We start from the raw sequence: 16,141 nt of genomic DNA on the forward strand, positions 1-16,141 counted from the left end.
GAGAGAGAGAACTGTCCCACTCTCGTGGTAGAGAGCTAATACACTTGTTTGATCAAGCACGCTCTCATCCATGCCTCTCACGGCATGACAACTTGTTGCTCTCTTCGCTTCATGCTCTCACTGTCAGTCTGCCTGTCTGTGTCTGCGCCTACCTAAATAACATTTTAATTTTTAATGCCTCATAGAAAAATCAAGTGAAAACAACAACACGCGGATGAAAAAGAAACCCAAAAAGCAATAATTTAACAAAAGAACAAAAGGCACAAACAGCACAAACAACAACAACACGGACGAAGAAGTGACAAAGTGCAGGCCAATTCAGTGATGACGCAGACGTTTCTGCTGCCGATGCTTCTGCCGCTGTCGACTTTGCCTGCATTTTTGCCTTAATTTTGTGTTTCCTGTTAAAAAAAGAAAAACGAAAACTAAGTGAGAAAGAGAAAAAGTAATCATAATAAATAACAACAACAACAACAAGTGACAGAAGAAAAAGCAGAGAATCTATATATACATATATATCAAACAAAAGCAAAACTTTCTTCTTTAAAAGCCGGCAACAACAAAAGCGATTAAGAATCTCATATGAGAGACTACCTCCCGCTGCAAATTTAAATTATATCCAATTGGATTGGGCGTACTTCCTTATTGGGATTGTCCCAATGCATCTCAATTGATCATCAGCAGCAGAAATAAATAACAGTAATTGATTATCGTGTTATCCAATTGGATAGGTCAGATTGCAAAAGTGAAAAGTGTTCTTCATCGAATCGAATCGAATTGGAATAATTTTCACACTCTTGGATATATATATTGGATCATCAAAATGTAAGTTTATTTAATATGCAATTATTGTTTACAATCTTATGTGATTTCTTTAATTAATTTATTGACGCCCACGTCTCGGTTTTTTTTTTCTTGTTTCTGTTTCGTTTGTGTTTTTTTTTTTTTGTTTTACTGATTGCACAATCAACAGCAAGAGATTGGAAATCGAGGAACTCTTTCGCTCTCTCTCTATCTCTCTCTCAATATTTGTCTCCTTCTCTTTATGGTTCTCCTACTCTCTCTTTCTCTATTTCTTGCCCTTGTGCTTGCATTGAATAATCAATGAAGGCTCCTCCATACATAAGTTCGACTTTAAAGCCCTTGTTGTTTATTTAGTTTAAAATACCCTTGAAAATAAAGTGTATATATATATTCGATGTCGATAAGGCAAGCTTGGACAATATGCATATTTGGTTTCTTTATGTTTAAATGGATTCTTTGAAAACTTTTCGAAGAGTTTTCGATTTCTACTAAAAAAAACTCGTTGCATCAATATATTCCTCATTCCCCAAAGAATTGTTTTAAATAAACTGTATTCTTCCGACTTTCCATGTTCCATTAAAATCTGGTTAGAATATTTCCCAATCCGATTACTATATTCCAGGGTATAGAACAAAGACTGCACTTCTGATAAGATATATGTACGTAAATGTATGTAAATTTCTATTGCATTTATTATATAGTGCATATTAATGGTTTATTTTGAGCTCCAACTTCTTCCCCTTCCCCCATCATACCCCCTATAACCGATATTTCAATAGCCGATTGATACCGTCAACAAAGACAGAGACAAAGCGTTCGCCTGTGTCTGGCTAACCTTCCCGCTCACACCACCACCCCCCACTAACAACACCCACACCCCTCCAGCTGCCTCTGCCTTCCCTCTCTTCTCTGCCTTGAACTATTTATAGATTTTTGTCATAATGTTTAACAAACAAAAACAAACAGTGCAAAATAGCTGGGCCATACAAATTTATTGTTTTTTGTGTTTTTTTGTTGTTGTATTTTGTTTAAGTAATTTTTGTCGATTTTGTTTTTGCCGAACAACTGCGACGCAACTAAACAAAAACTATTGCGGGGGTTAACAAAATTTTATAAATAAATGAATAAAAAAGAAAAAAAACAAAAAGTTTAACAATTTTTAATATTGCAAATTATTGAACAAAAATAGTAAATAGAATTCATATGAATTATACAACTCAACTACTAATAATAATAACTAAAATACTTGCAACTAATTTAGGTTAATTGGTGGCTCTCGGCTTTTAGTTCGTTTCGGTTTCGGTTTTAGTTTCGGGTCGCTTGGCTATGGAATTTTCCTATTAGTTGCTTATCTAAATAAAAATTTTTATTCAGCTGCATTTCTCGAGCTCTTTAGCAAAAGAAATTTCATATGCATTGAAATCGAATTGAAAATGAAAATTATAAAACTTTTTGCCACACAGAATCCCCAATCAAAATAAATAAACAAAAAATATCGCATGAATTCTGTATTTCCTATTTTTTCTTTGTTTACCCAGTATTTATAAGGGAATAAAGAGGGTATACCCTCTTTGTTTATACTGTTTCTGCAAGTGTGTTGAAGTTTTCTATGAATTGATTGTATAACAAATTCAATTCTCTAAAATATTTACATCTGTCATAGCAATTATAGAGTTTGAAACTTTACTCTAAACATCTGCTTTCATGGTCAATATTAAATACGTAATTTTGACTTGTTTTCCAACCCGATTAGAGTTTATCTTAGGCTCATTTTCCATAATAAGTAAAATATATCTTAGAAATTGATCGTGTATTAACTTGGGAAAAATGTGTTGAGAGTATTATTTTAAAATATTACTATTGACGGGCGACAAGATTCAAAAAACTACATAATAACCCCGTTTCCAGCCTCACAGCTTTGCCATACAAATTTAAAGACTAAGTTTAAGTCAATCAATAACACAGGGCGATTTAATGTAGCCGGATTTCGAACCCAAAGACCAGAATACACATTTTCATAGATACAAATCCCAAATCAGACAGGTGACACATTTTATTTTTGAATTTTGAAGTTCCGATGTCTTCTAAACCGTTTAAAAGTCTTAACTTTTGTCTCTGGGTCTGAGTTTTTTACGGACACTGTAAATTTACCATGTACCCATACGGTGAAATGGTATATTAAAGTCGCCAAAAGGTATGTAACAGGCAGAAGGATGCTTTTCCGACCCAATAAAGTATATATATTCCGAGTCGATCTAGCCATTTCCGTCTGTTCGTCCGTTTGTATGAATACCGAGATCTCGGAGACTATATGAGCTAGAGCCACCAAATTTGGTACATTGACTATTTATTTCAAATATTTTCCACGCCCCCTTCCGCCCCCAATATTAAAAAAAACTCGATTAGCTCCCGTAATTTTCTTTTGTATGCAATGAAATTTTGACTACTTAAATTGATATTAATATCCAGCAAAATGCCAAATTTGAGACAAAAAATCAGACAAAAAATAGCCAAGTTATGCATATAAACGTTTTCCTGTTGGCCGTTGGCTAATTGTGGCGCTAGTGTGCTCAAATGCTTGAGTGAGCGAAATACTGAGATATGCTTGTAAGAAGCATGTAAACAGAAATTTTTCAAAAATACATAAATGCATTTGTCATTATAAATGTAAAACATATTTGTTGTACTGGTGCATGGTATACCGAAGTCGGAGAGACGACTTACTAACTTAATTTTTGATGTCGATTTAAGAAGATTTTTAAGGAAACGCCTTTGGCTAATGTCTCTTTTCAATGAAGTTTGAAAGATCTGGAATTCAAGAATGTTTTTTTTATTTTTTGAATAACATATCCACATATAAATATAGTTTTACACATTTATGTACTTTTCGATAACATTTCCTTATTGTCCAATTAGAAACACAACAAAAACAATCCACTAATAAAACATGTATTTGGCCATAATTGATTACCTTGTGGGTTCTCTGCCGTCATTGGTAAAAGAGTATTTGCAATTTGTAAGGAGCTGCTGCACTTGGATAATTTCTTTTACTGAAGACTGCCATTTCAGTCGCGCCCCTTTTGAAATGGTTTGTTGCAAATACACAACCAACAAAATAAAAAAAAGGTTCAAGCTTGTGTAAGCCGGCATATCAAATTTTGTGTCAAATTGGCAAATTTCTCGCTTGTTTACGGTTTTTTTTGGTGTTATTTTATTTTATTTTGCGGTTCGTTTTTTCACTATTCAACAAGTTCTTTATTACCAATAAAATAAAATGTTGAAAAAGAGAAAGAAAGAAAGAGAGAGAGAGAGCAAGAAATTAATGAAAGAGTTGGCCCACCTGTTCGATTGAACAAACCACATAAAACAATAAAAATAAAATATAAAAACCTAAAAACAAAAAACAACTCTGGAATTTATCACTAAAAGATCACAGCAAAGAGAGTAAGAGAGAGAGAGAGAGAAAGGGAGAGAGAGAGGTGCTCACTCTCTTTGCTCTCTTTCAGAACAGCTGTTGTTAGCTTAACATTTGTTGTTGTTTATAAATAACCTGGGAATATTCCATATTTATTGTGAAAATAAAAGTCATTCTCAATCAATATTATTATTGCATTATAACTGTCATTAATGGCTACAAAGTATTTGGATATTTTTTCCATTAAATTGCTATTCTCCATTTCAATAACATTTTGTTTTATTTCCTCCTCCAATCGTTTCTGTTCCCCTCTTTTATCCACAACTTGTTGCCGCAATGTTCCATCTCTATGGAAAAGCTTTTGCTGACTAAGTTGCACGAAAGCTTTTTATCATTTGTCAGCGAATGCTTTGAATTGATTTTCAAAACTAACGGAAAATTTGCTGAATTAACGGAAAATAACCAAAACTTTATTAGGAATAAAGTTTGTTTACCAATATATGAATATAGTTTCGACATTTTTTAGAATATTTAACTGGAGTTTTATATATAATTTAAATTAAACTTATGAAATACTCATATTGATTATTTTTTGTTCATTACTTCATAGCTTGAACCTTATAAAAGGGCATGAAAATCTATCGAGCTATGGCAGAGTTTTCTTTTTGATAGTTTATCGATAGTTTTAGTTTTTAGCTAACAAAAAGCATTAAAATTTTATTGAATAATAATTTATTATTATTATTATTAAATTTCATCATAACCATTTATATGCAGAAAGAGAACACATCATAGGTCAAAAATTAGATCTAAACTGTTTGTTACTTTAAATAGAATAGCTAACTATTTTCTCCATCAGTAATTCGATTCAAACTCTCTGTAATTATAAACAAATGAGTATAACAATAACAATTCACAAAAATATTAAAGAATTCAAGAAAGTTTTAAAAAATCATAACTTTTTATAAAGTTAAGACCTTTTATAACAGATATCAGTCGCAATTATATTAAAATTATTTAACTTTTAGAAAGATCTTGGGCTAGAAAGTTTCCTTTGAGGGTGTGAGATTATTGACTGATTATTGTCATTATCACATTATCATTATGGGATTCCTGCTTATTAAACTTGACAAATAGGCAATCAATTGCTTATAAAATAATATGCATAAATAAATAAAAACATACACATTTAAATGTTTGCATGTCTGTGGAAATGTCGATAAGGAAAATTAGCATATAAATAAAATGTACTACACCTTTATTTTTTATTCAACATTTCCTATTATTGAGCAACTTTTACCTCCAGACAAAATCAGGTTGGATACAAGAGCAAAAACATAAATTGTTGTGGTAGACAGCATTTTAAATTCAATTTCAATCGTTTGGCCTGTTGCCGCCCAAATAACCTTAAACAATTACGTCAATTACTTACCTACATATATATAGACAGATATATATTTTTATAACGATTATATATATATATATATATAATTATTAACCACGACAACGATTGCGGCGACAAAGCGGAGGGGCTTATCAATGCCTTCCAATGTCGCTGAATGCAAACAGACAACAACTTGAATCACCCGCAATGCTTGCCTATGCCTCGTCTGCCCCCCTCTATCCCCTATTCACCCCTCTTCATTACGCCAACTTCTATGCAAGCCAAAAAGTCAACTTTTATGCCAAATCTAACCAATCAAAGCAGTTAGCCGAGCATTTCAATTTGCATGCAATGCAAATGTTTTCATTTGAAAATCACGTATCTATATATACCTCTCTCTCTCTCTCTCTCTACTACTGTCTCACTCATTCTATGGTTTTATTTTGTTTACATGTTGCCGCTTAATATTGTTTATATGAAATAAATCACTTTTTCCTGGGCTAAAAATGAAAACAAAGGCATGCAAAAAATGCAAATAAATATTTTTTGATATTAGTTGATGGATTTAGCAATTTTTTGTCTTCTTTATTTGTAAATAGTTATGCCGACTCGAGGTTGATAATACATTAATTTATGATATAATAGGCAAATGTTTATCACTTTATATTTATATTTGTATGAATACTATAATTACTCGAAATTTAATATGAATTTAACTTTGACTGATATCAAATTGTCAACATGGCGTATGCGTAACGAGTTTAATTTTGTGTTGAATTTTAATAAAGGAAGGGAACAAAAGTATTTCCTGTTAGCCGGTTAAAGTAAGAAACTTATAAATTATTATCTAATTTAGAAAAATGTTTGAATTCAAGAATTTGTAAAACAAAACACTCAATACAAATTCACATTGAGTTTTTATTTACATAATCGATAGCCCATTTGATAATTCTGGCAATCATTTTGATTGATAACAAACATTTTCACTTGACTGCAGATGGATAAATTTGGATTTTTCCACCAGATTGAAATTTTCTTCGAATTGTCTGGAGTTTTTGACTTTGTTCATCTTATAAATCGTTAAAACTGAAGAATTTTTTTGATTGTCTACTAAGACAAACTGAAAATTATTGATTGCACTGAATAAATCCTAAAATTGTTCTCAACGTATGAAATTTTAATAGAAATTTAATAAAAATTAATAATTTTGAAGTATTTATAAAGCATTTTCAGAAAAATGAGTCATTAGGCAAATACTTTTCTGTCACTATTATCTATCTAGTATTTCTATTCATGTTAACTTCTTTACTTAACTAAATATTGTAGTGTAATTACAGTTTACTCATTTTTACTCTATATAAGTAATGGTCTATATTCATTTCAACTTTTAAGGATATAAACAAGGTAGTACCCTTTCATTTGTAAAATCGTTTACGTTTTAACGTAAAGGTAGCATCTACTTTATGGGTGCATCGTCTAAATTACAAATTGTAAACAATATTAATTACTTTAGTTGACTACTAAATGAATATTTTAACCGACAGCCCTACGCCTAAACGTGATATTTTGTCAAACACTGCTTAAATTTAGTTTCATTAATAATCACAGGGAATGCTTTACACATATTTAAATAAAATAAATGTTTTACTTTTCAAACGTTGCAGAAATTTATGTTCATTTGTATTCAGTTCAATAGGTTAAAAGAAACCACAAATAAACTTAAATATAAACTTTATATAGACTCTTATATATATAGTCTTATTTATATAACCCAATCTTATACTATAATTAAATTTATTAGATAATTCATTTAAAATCTTTAGCCACTTATAATAAAAAGGATTTTTATAAGATTTTGCAGTGCCAAAATTTTGTCATCGATTTCGCCAACATCGCCAGAAGATATTTCTATCTCAATCGTAATTTTTCATAACTTATTTTTGATGACCTTTGGTTTTGTTATTTAATTTATTTCAGTATTCCAAATGTACATACGTTTTGTAGGGTCCTTTTAGAGGGAACAAAAAATGAGTTTGTTGTCTGTAGATTGTTAGGAATTTACAGTTTGACTTAACCATAAGCCATATAAATGGTTTATTGGTTTTTTTCTTTCATTTTACTTAATTTACAATGTAATAGTTTAATGGTTCTTAGCCTCCCAAAACTAATTTTCAAATAACCAGAGGGCCGGGGCTAACTTCGACCGCGTCAAAGTTTGTATACCCTTGCAATTTTTTTGGTAACTCTTTCCTTACCTATAGCCATTAAAGTGGAAAAACGTTTTATCTAAAAAAGCTGTTTCCGAAAGAACGGCCTACAATCTTAGCATAGCAAATAACGACGATATTGATCAAAGTCACTGTTTTCCACCGATCGTTCCTATGGGAGCTATATGATATAGTTACCCGATCTTTATCAAATTCGGCACAGACATTAATAGATATATAAAACTAACAAATATTTAATTTGAAAGCAATCACTTTAAAAATAACGAAGTTATTGACAAAAGTCACTGTTTTCGACCGATCGTTCCTATGGGAGCTATATGATATAGTCACCCGATCTTGATCAAATTTTGCATAGTCGTTTATATGTGTAATTAACTCACCAATATTAAATTTCACGACAATAGCTCAGAAAATAACGAAGATATTGAGAAAAGTCACTGTTCGTGACTTTGCCATTTGTATGGGAGCTATATGATATAGTGGTCCGATCCGGCTGAATCCGAGATATACAACGCCTGCAGTATATACAAGCCTTCATGCAAAATTTCAACTCTGTAGCTCTAACGGTCTAGGAGGAGTTTGCGTTGATCCAGACGGACGGACAGACGGACGGACGGACGGACGGACGGACGGACGGACGGACGGACGGACGGACGGACATGGCTATATGAACTCGTCTTGTCATGCTGATCAAGAATATATATACTTTATATGGTCGGAGATGCTTCCTTCTATGCGTTGCACACTTCTGACCAAAATTAATATACCCTTTTTGCAAGGGTATAAAAATAGTAAATAGTATTATTAAAATATGTAATGTAAATATTTAATGTAGAAGTTTTCATTAACAAAAATTTTGTTATAAAAGTTTTTATTCACAATTTTGGAAATGTTATAGTCCATAAGCAAATATTATTAAGGGTATCACATAGAGGTGGAGGTCATGTACTTCAGGCACTTGGGAGACGAATCTCCAGTCCTTCTTTGATCTAAAGGCCTGGTCAAGGGGATGAAGTCTTTTCTGATTTTTGGCCTGCATGCTGCAAATTGAGGACCAATGCATTTTACATGGGATATTGAGGTCTCTATAGATGGACTGATTTCAAAAAATGAATCATAATCTCTAATGAACCCACCTTAAACGCTGCGTATACTTAATCTCATAGAATAAAACCACTAACCATAGAACACATAGATGGGACAAACTCATGATTTTTTGATTGCAAACGCTAGCCTAGTCATGGAACCCCAGAGAACTTCGGGAAAACCCGAACGCTCTCACTCTCAATGAGAGCGTAAAATGGGGAGAGGGCAAAGCAGCTGGGGGGAGAGGGCAAAGCAGCTACGAAAAAATTTCAGTCTAGCACAGACTACCGAACGACGAAGGCAGGCCTACGTCGCTTGTGATTTCGTTCTGTCTATGTATGTGTACACTCGTCGGTACATGCTCAGGCTTCGTAGTGTGTGTGTGACGTGAAGTTGTACAACATCGCATTTCAATAGCTCGCTCGACCAAAATTTTTCATTTTCGACAAAACAGCGGCAATGCGAATAGGATATGCCCCTGTCGAAAGAATATCAAGAAATATTGGCATCAGCTACGTATGTATCCCGGTGGCTGTGCCGATAGAGTGTTTGCTTGGCAATAGGAATGTCGCTGGTTCGAATCCCAACTCGATTATCGTTAACGAAGTTTTTTTTTGTCTATTTTTTTTATTTATATAAAAATAAAAAAATAAAAATAAACAAAAGGAAAAAAAAACAAAATGAAAATAAATAAAAAAAAAATCAAAAAGGAACACAATAAAAAATAGACAAAAAAAAACTTCGTTAACGATAATCGAGTTGGGATTCGAACCAGCGACATTCCTATTGCCAAGCAAACACTCTATCGGCACAGCCACCGGGATACATACGTAGCTGATGCCAATATTTCTTGATATTCTTTCGACAGGGGCATATCCTATTCGCATTGCCGCTGTTTTGTCGAAAATGAAAAATTTTGGTCGAGCGAGCTATTGAAATGCGATGTTGTACAACTTCACGTCACACACACACTACGAAGCCTGAGCATGTACCGACGAGTGTACACATACATAGACAGAACGAAATCACAAGCGACGTAGGCCTGCCTTCGTCGTTCGGTAGTCTGTGCTAGACTGAAATTTTTTCGTAGCTGCTTTGCCCTCTCCCCCCAGCTGCTTTGCCCTCTCCCCATTTTACGCTCTCATTGAGAGTGAGAGCGTTCGGGTTTTCCCGAAGTTCTCTGGGGTTCCATGACTAGGCTAGCGTTTGCAATCAAAAAATCATGAGTTTGTCCCATCTATGTGTTCTATGGTTAGTGATAAAACACCAATCCCATATTAAGTATACGCCACATGTGACCTAGTTTTTTAGCCCATTTCTAGAATTTAAATATGGCCAAGTGATAAATTAGCCCAGTTAAAGCACTTGTTTCTTATCCCACTTAAGATAGGCCTTCTGTTGTAGATATTTTGTCCAACTAGTAGCTTATGCTAACTTGTTGGGGCAATTAAGATGTCTTCTGGCTTAGTTAACTATCCTCTTGAGTTATGATCAAAAGGCAAAAAAAAAACAGAGTTTAGCATGTGAAACGATTAAAGAGCAATTCATGAATATGCAAAATAGAATCGAGAAGTAAGGGAAGCTGGAAGTGCGTGAGATTTTCATTGCAGGTAGCATGCCACCAGGCAATTAGATCAATGCAATTTTCATCACAGATGTTTGACTGTATGTGTGTGTGTGTCTGTGAGATGATCGAGGGGAGAAACGTGAGCTTAACGCTTGGCGACGAATCACAGCAGAGGCAGGGCTTATATATGTTCATGTGTGTGTGTGTGTTTTTAACTGGTTTCCCAGCCAAATTCCGTAACGAACGACAATATCGACTCGACTGTCGCTTCTGGGTTTCCCTGTTGTCGTTGTCGTTGCTGATGTTGTTGTTGTAGCTCTCTGCCTCCATTTGCTGCTTCGATAACAAATGTCTCTCTGTCGCAGCGAAACTATTATCGATAGGCTTATGTGTACGTGTATGTGTGCGTGTGTGTGCTATTTGTTGTTACGATCGTTGCTTCTCCTTCTCCTTTACTCTGAGTTGAGTTTCAGTTCTCAATTGTCGCTCGAACGGTCAACAAGCCCAAAACAGAATTGTGAATCGGTTCGTGTGGATCGTAACGGAATTCTCTTAAACGATTTCACGCATAAAACTAATTAAAAATAAAGCGAAGAAAAAAAAACTCGCGACGTACCCCAAAGTGGTTGTTAATTAAAAGTGCAAATTGTTGTGTCTGCCTCACAAAGGTAACCCAAAAACCTCCTCAACCAAAGCAGCGAATACCAATTCCTTTTTCCTTTTATGTCGTGCAATCTCTCCCAAGTGGGCAATTTTCCTGCTCAGGCAAGATCGTCAAACCAAAAGAAACGAAAACAAGAAGAAAAAAAAAACGCTTTAATTAATGTTGAAGAGTTCCTTGCAGCAGTCATGTGACAGCAAAATCATAAGAGACCGACCATTAAACGGGGTGGGGGAGAGAGGCAGAGCCAAAGGAGAGTGCAATGAGAATGTGTGAGGAAGTCGTTAAAGACGTGTGGGGTGGTCCCCATAGAACAGAACAGGGAACAACCTGTGGACAACTTGTCAACTGGTTCCAACATCATCACAACATTTCTTCATTTATAGTAATTTATCGCATTGAATTCTGTTTTTGGTTCGCTTTGGCATTTATTAAGGCAACAGATAATATGCTTTTCGCCCCATTCGCATTATGAATGGATCTCTTAACAACTCTATTTCAAGTCTCACACGTTTATCATGTTCTGGCTAATTCTTATCTGTTCAAATGTCTTTTTAAGGCGCTGACATGACATATTCAATTGATTTATCAAAGATAAAAATATATCTTGTGATGAATGAACGTCACATATCACGGTTAACTAATGCTTAGACATTTTTAAAATACCACAACAAAGTACATTGAGTTTGTTTAGATAAATTTTTATTTAATAATAACTTAAATTGATTTTAGTATCAAAAATAAAAACAACGATGTCGCGGTTGTCGTTTAGATTCTATAATCTTTTGGTGATTCATCGTTTCAATATCCTATAGATCAAAAAACTCTATAGCACAACTTCATCAACAGAATATAAAATGCTTTTTAGTCATGGTTTATATATAGTTATGAATTTTAGTTTTGGAATACTCTTCTAAGTGTGTTTGATAGCTTTTCATCCTTTTTAATTAAAAACAATCCTTTTATTAGTCGGTTAGTAGTTAGTAGTTAGTAGTAGGTTAGTCATTAGTAGTTTTTTTTAGAGATCGTCTTTGGGACTTGAGATTTTTTGTGCCATGGAATTTTAAATATTATTTTTTTTGCAGGCATAAACATATATAGCAAATTTTTTTGGGGAAAGGGTCGAATTTTTGGCTCAGTAATTTAAGTAATTTTCTATTAGTGCCATTTCTCAGTATCAGGATCAAAAGAGGGTATAAAGAAATGAATAAAATAAAAATTTTTGTAATTATTGACATTTCGGGGATCATTTAAAACCCATTCTCCTGGATCCGTCCATATTTCTGATGTATAGCCAGTGAGATGGATAAAATATACATTGAAAATGTTTATCTTTACGATGCTTATAATTTCAAAATTCGGCTTAGCTCCAAGTAAAAAACTTAATCTTGCATAAAAAACGATAAAAAATTCAGATTTTGACATTTTTATATGATACTTTTCACTTAATTATGAATCTTTCAGTTATTTGAGCGCGACATAATACTTGAACTCACATGTGTTAACCTTTTCTGATCCCTTCAAACTGGAGATTGTATCTCGACATGTTTATAAAAATGCGCATAATTTCAAAGTTTGCCCTTATTCAAAATGTTTTGCCTCACTCATGGTCTGAATAGACAACTGTAGGGCAGCCTAGGGAACAATATCTAAAAAAAAAAGGAGAAAACATTCCAAACAAGATAATTATCAAAGACACAAATCTTTAAAAAACTGTTCATAGTTAACCTAAAACTGCTGCATTTGAAAAGCTAAACATTAGATCTAAGAAAAATATCAGTAATTATCTTTCTTTAAGCAGTTCTTAAAGAGAAAAAAGTACCCTTTAGAAAAGTTCCTAACCAGAATATGTCCACCAAATCGATCATTAAAATGATTATCTCCTTTTTGAGTCTGATTTGAACGGCATCTTTTATCGATCAATAATGTTTGAGATAACTGCTTTCAATTCGTGACATCTTCCGGATTTGCAAATTGGCTAATCAAAAATATTGACAGGCGCTTCGAGTTGACCACACACAACAAACTGAAAGCAAGAACAGATCTAAATGCATAGCCAACTGTCAGTTGAGACATGACATGACAGACGACAGATCAAGTGATAGAGCAAGAGAGATGAAACATTTGAAAAATGCGGATCATTCGAATCATTTAAACATAATTAAGCAGTTAGTCAGCCTTTCGTTAGCCTCTCTCTCTCTCTCTCTCTCCCTCTCGAATTGAGACATCAATTGAAAGTTATGTGGCAACCATATTTGGTTATGTATAGGAAATGTCTGTTATGTATATATAGAATGCTATAATTATAGGTTCGCGCCAATCAGTTGAGCTGTCGCTGCTGCTTCCTCAAGCCAATTCAGAAAATATATATGTAAAAAACAAAAACAAGAATCAGCCGGATTTCAGCGGCTACACAATATTTATATAAATTGATTGAAAGAGATGTGCAATTATTTAAGTTTACTTCTCAAATTTTTTCGACAGGCTCTCCCCCTTCTCGTCCTCATCGTCAATGCGCCAATCAATATTAATAAAATTGAGAAACATTTGAAAAATATTTTTTTTTATTTTATTTGGTTTTATCGTGTGCGTTTTACAAAATACTCTCATTAGTTGCGGCCGACACGATTTGATCGATGGCCAGAATGGTCTAGTCGAAGGCAATTGATCGCGTCTGATAAGAAAAGTTGAATTTCAGTTTCAAGTTAGTAGTTTGCTTCGGTTGCGTTTGATATCTGGAATTAAATGTGCTCATTTTGAAGCTCTATCTATGACTACCCATGGAGACACAAGTCTCCACAAATTGGCAAAAAAGAAGGAAAAAATTGAAGGCACAGCCAATTGGCATTAACTGCACGTTCGATCAATTAAAAAAACCTTCATTTAGCAGGCGGAACGTAGCGAAAATAAAATGAAATGAATTGAAATCAAATCAAATCGAATATTTTGCACAGTGCAACGGCTAAGAAAAGGTGAAAATTCGATCAAGGTGCAAGGCCGAAAACAATTAAAATCAATATTTTGTTTGTTAAAATATTAAAACAGAATACTATTGTGTTAATTGTAGAGAGACACTTGAGTTTCTTCATTATAAAGATGGGAGATAAACAAGAAATTATAAAAAGTATATAGCTTTAGTATGAGATTATAGAGGAATAAATGACCAATTTCGTTTCTTTTATCACCTTTTGTTAAATAACAGCAACAAATTTCAGTTACGCTGTTCATTATTGAACAAAATATTGAATTGAAATTCGAATTTCAAGAAGTATCTACTTATTTCAAGGCTAACAAAAACAAAATATACTTTCATAATTCAACTTCCTTTCCATAACTATCCCAGATAGAGTATTGCTTTGGGTTCACCTGAACAAATATTTTCACTATCGTAGGGATATGAACTCGAGAACTGTAGTAAAATCGTTTAAACCACAGACTAAAATTTAATTTAAATCTTAAATTTACTCATTGCAAAGCATTTCAAATAAATGAATAAACGATAAAAAGATTAAGTCTTTCGAAGACTCACAGTGATATTTGTAATATTTCAAGTACATATTGATAAGTCCTAAATACATAAATGAATAAATCTTTGAAAACTGGGAAAGCTTTGTTTATTCATAGAATAAAAAGTGTTAATGATGTAAGAATTTCAGTAAATTAGTTCAGTCTTGGAGTACCACATACTTACTTAGTCATTGGCAGGAATTTTTTCATGATTTTCGTAAGGTTAGGGCTTTTGAATGAAAAGATGTAGAGAGCACTTTGACTAAAACTGAGTATCTTTTATCACTGGATTTTCTTTGAATATTTGTATTTAATTATTTATTATTATTTATGAGTACTTATCCGTCTCATCCATTCGTTTCGATTCTTTATTTCGCTCTTCAGTTGTGCAACCTTAGTACTTAACTTTATTTCATTCACTTCACTTTAAAGCTACATTCATTTGTTTCATTAGTAACTAAATGTTGCAAATCGATTTTTAGCATTTCATTCATTAGTACCTTAAAGGATAGGATAGATTGAAGATGGAATAAATGGCATAATAGAACAGGAGAAACTCAAAACCATTTACATGGATCAAATTTTCTTTGAATTTCAAATTATTCTCTATGATATTGCGATGTATTCATTTTTCCTTTTCAAAATGCTTTCCTTTCAAAAGCACCTTATACAGATATATGATAAAACTAGAAGATAATAATTAAGAAAACCTTCAAGAAGCTCTTTTCCTGTGCCCCAAAATCAAAAAATAAATCTTTCAAGAGATACAAATTTTTTCTAATACTGATAAAAATTATAAATTTACATCTTCTTTGTTCCAATTATATCAATCAAATTGATAAAGGAATTTGCATAAGGCGGAATCGCTGTAAAGTTGCTAAGAGATTCCTTTTCTGATTAAACTTGCACATCATTCCTGAAAAAGTCAATCTTAAAAGAAGAACCTTGTGAATCATTATCCATGACCATGAACCATGAACATTCTGTCTTGGTTTCATTTAAAAAACTGTTGTAGTTTTATTGCCTGTTTTTCGTAAAAAAAAGTAGAATTAAAAATAGTTTGCTTAATATGTAGGTCACTTGATTTATTTTGATATTGTATTTAAATAGCCTCGATTTAAATTGTTTATCTACCGTGATCATCATTATAATGACACACTAATTGCGATTAATAGTCATCAACTGAAATCCCAGCACACTCATACACACACACACACACACACAGTGGCAAAAGAGATCGTGATCGGATCGTGAGCTGTCGCCTGTCTAGAATTTTAGTTAGACATGCTTCTAGCATGCGCCTCCCTAAATGGCCAGACGACAAATACTGAAGTTATTTGTGTAAACAATATTTAAACAAATATATACACTCCATCTCGCTTACCCCCCTCCACCCCAATCCTGCTATCTCTCTCTCTCACCGTCACACTGTTGCCGTGTTATCAGTTTTTGGCATGAATGAACTCGGGAGAACCGCACGATCGATTTG

At 33.3% G+C, this 16,141-nt stretch overlaps 1 protein-coding gene across 1 annotated transcript in view; it reads left to right on the top strand.

The window, feature by feature from the left end:
- The first annotated feature begins 200 nt into the window (after nucleotides 1-200).
- Nucleotides 201-16,141, top strand: part of LOC6642441 (cGMP-dependent protein kinase, isozyme 2 forms cD5/T2) — a 49,270-nt gene continuing 33,329 nt past the window's right edge. Inside the window, exon 1 of the mRNA XM_002065449.4 lies at nucleotides 201-825. The gene's annotated coding sequence lies outside the window, so the exon portion shown is untranslated. The remainder of the gene's footprint in view (nucleotides 826-16,141) is intronic.

The sequence above is a fragment of the Drosophila willistoni genome (genome assembly GCF_018902025.1).
Source record: "Drosophila willistoni isolate 14030-0811.24 chromosome 2R unlocalized genomic scaffold, UCI_dwil_1.1 Seg167, whole genome shotgun sequence".
NCBI lineage: Eukaryota > Metazoa > Arthropoda > Insecta > Diptera > Drosophilidae > Drosophila > Drosophila willistoni.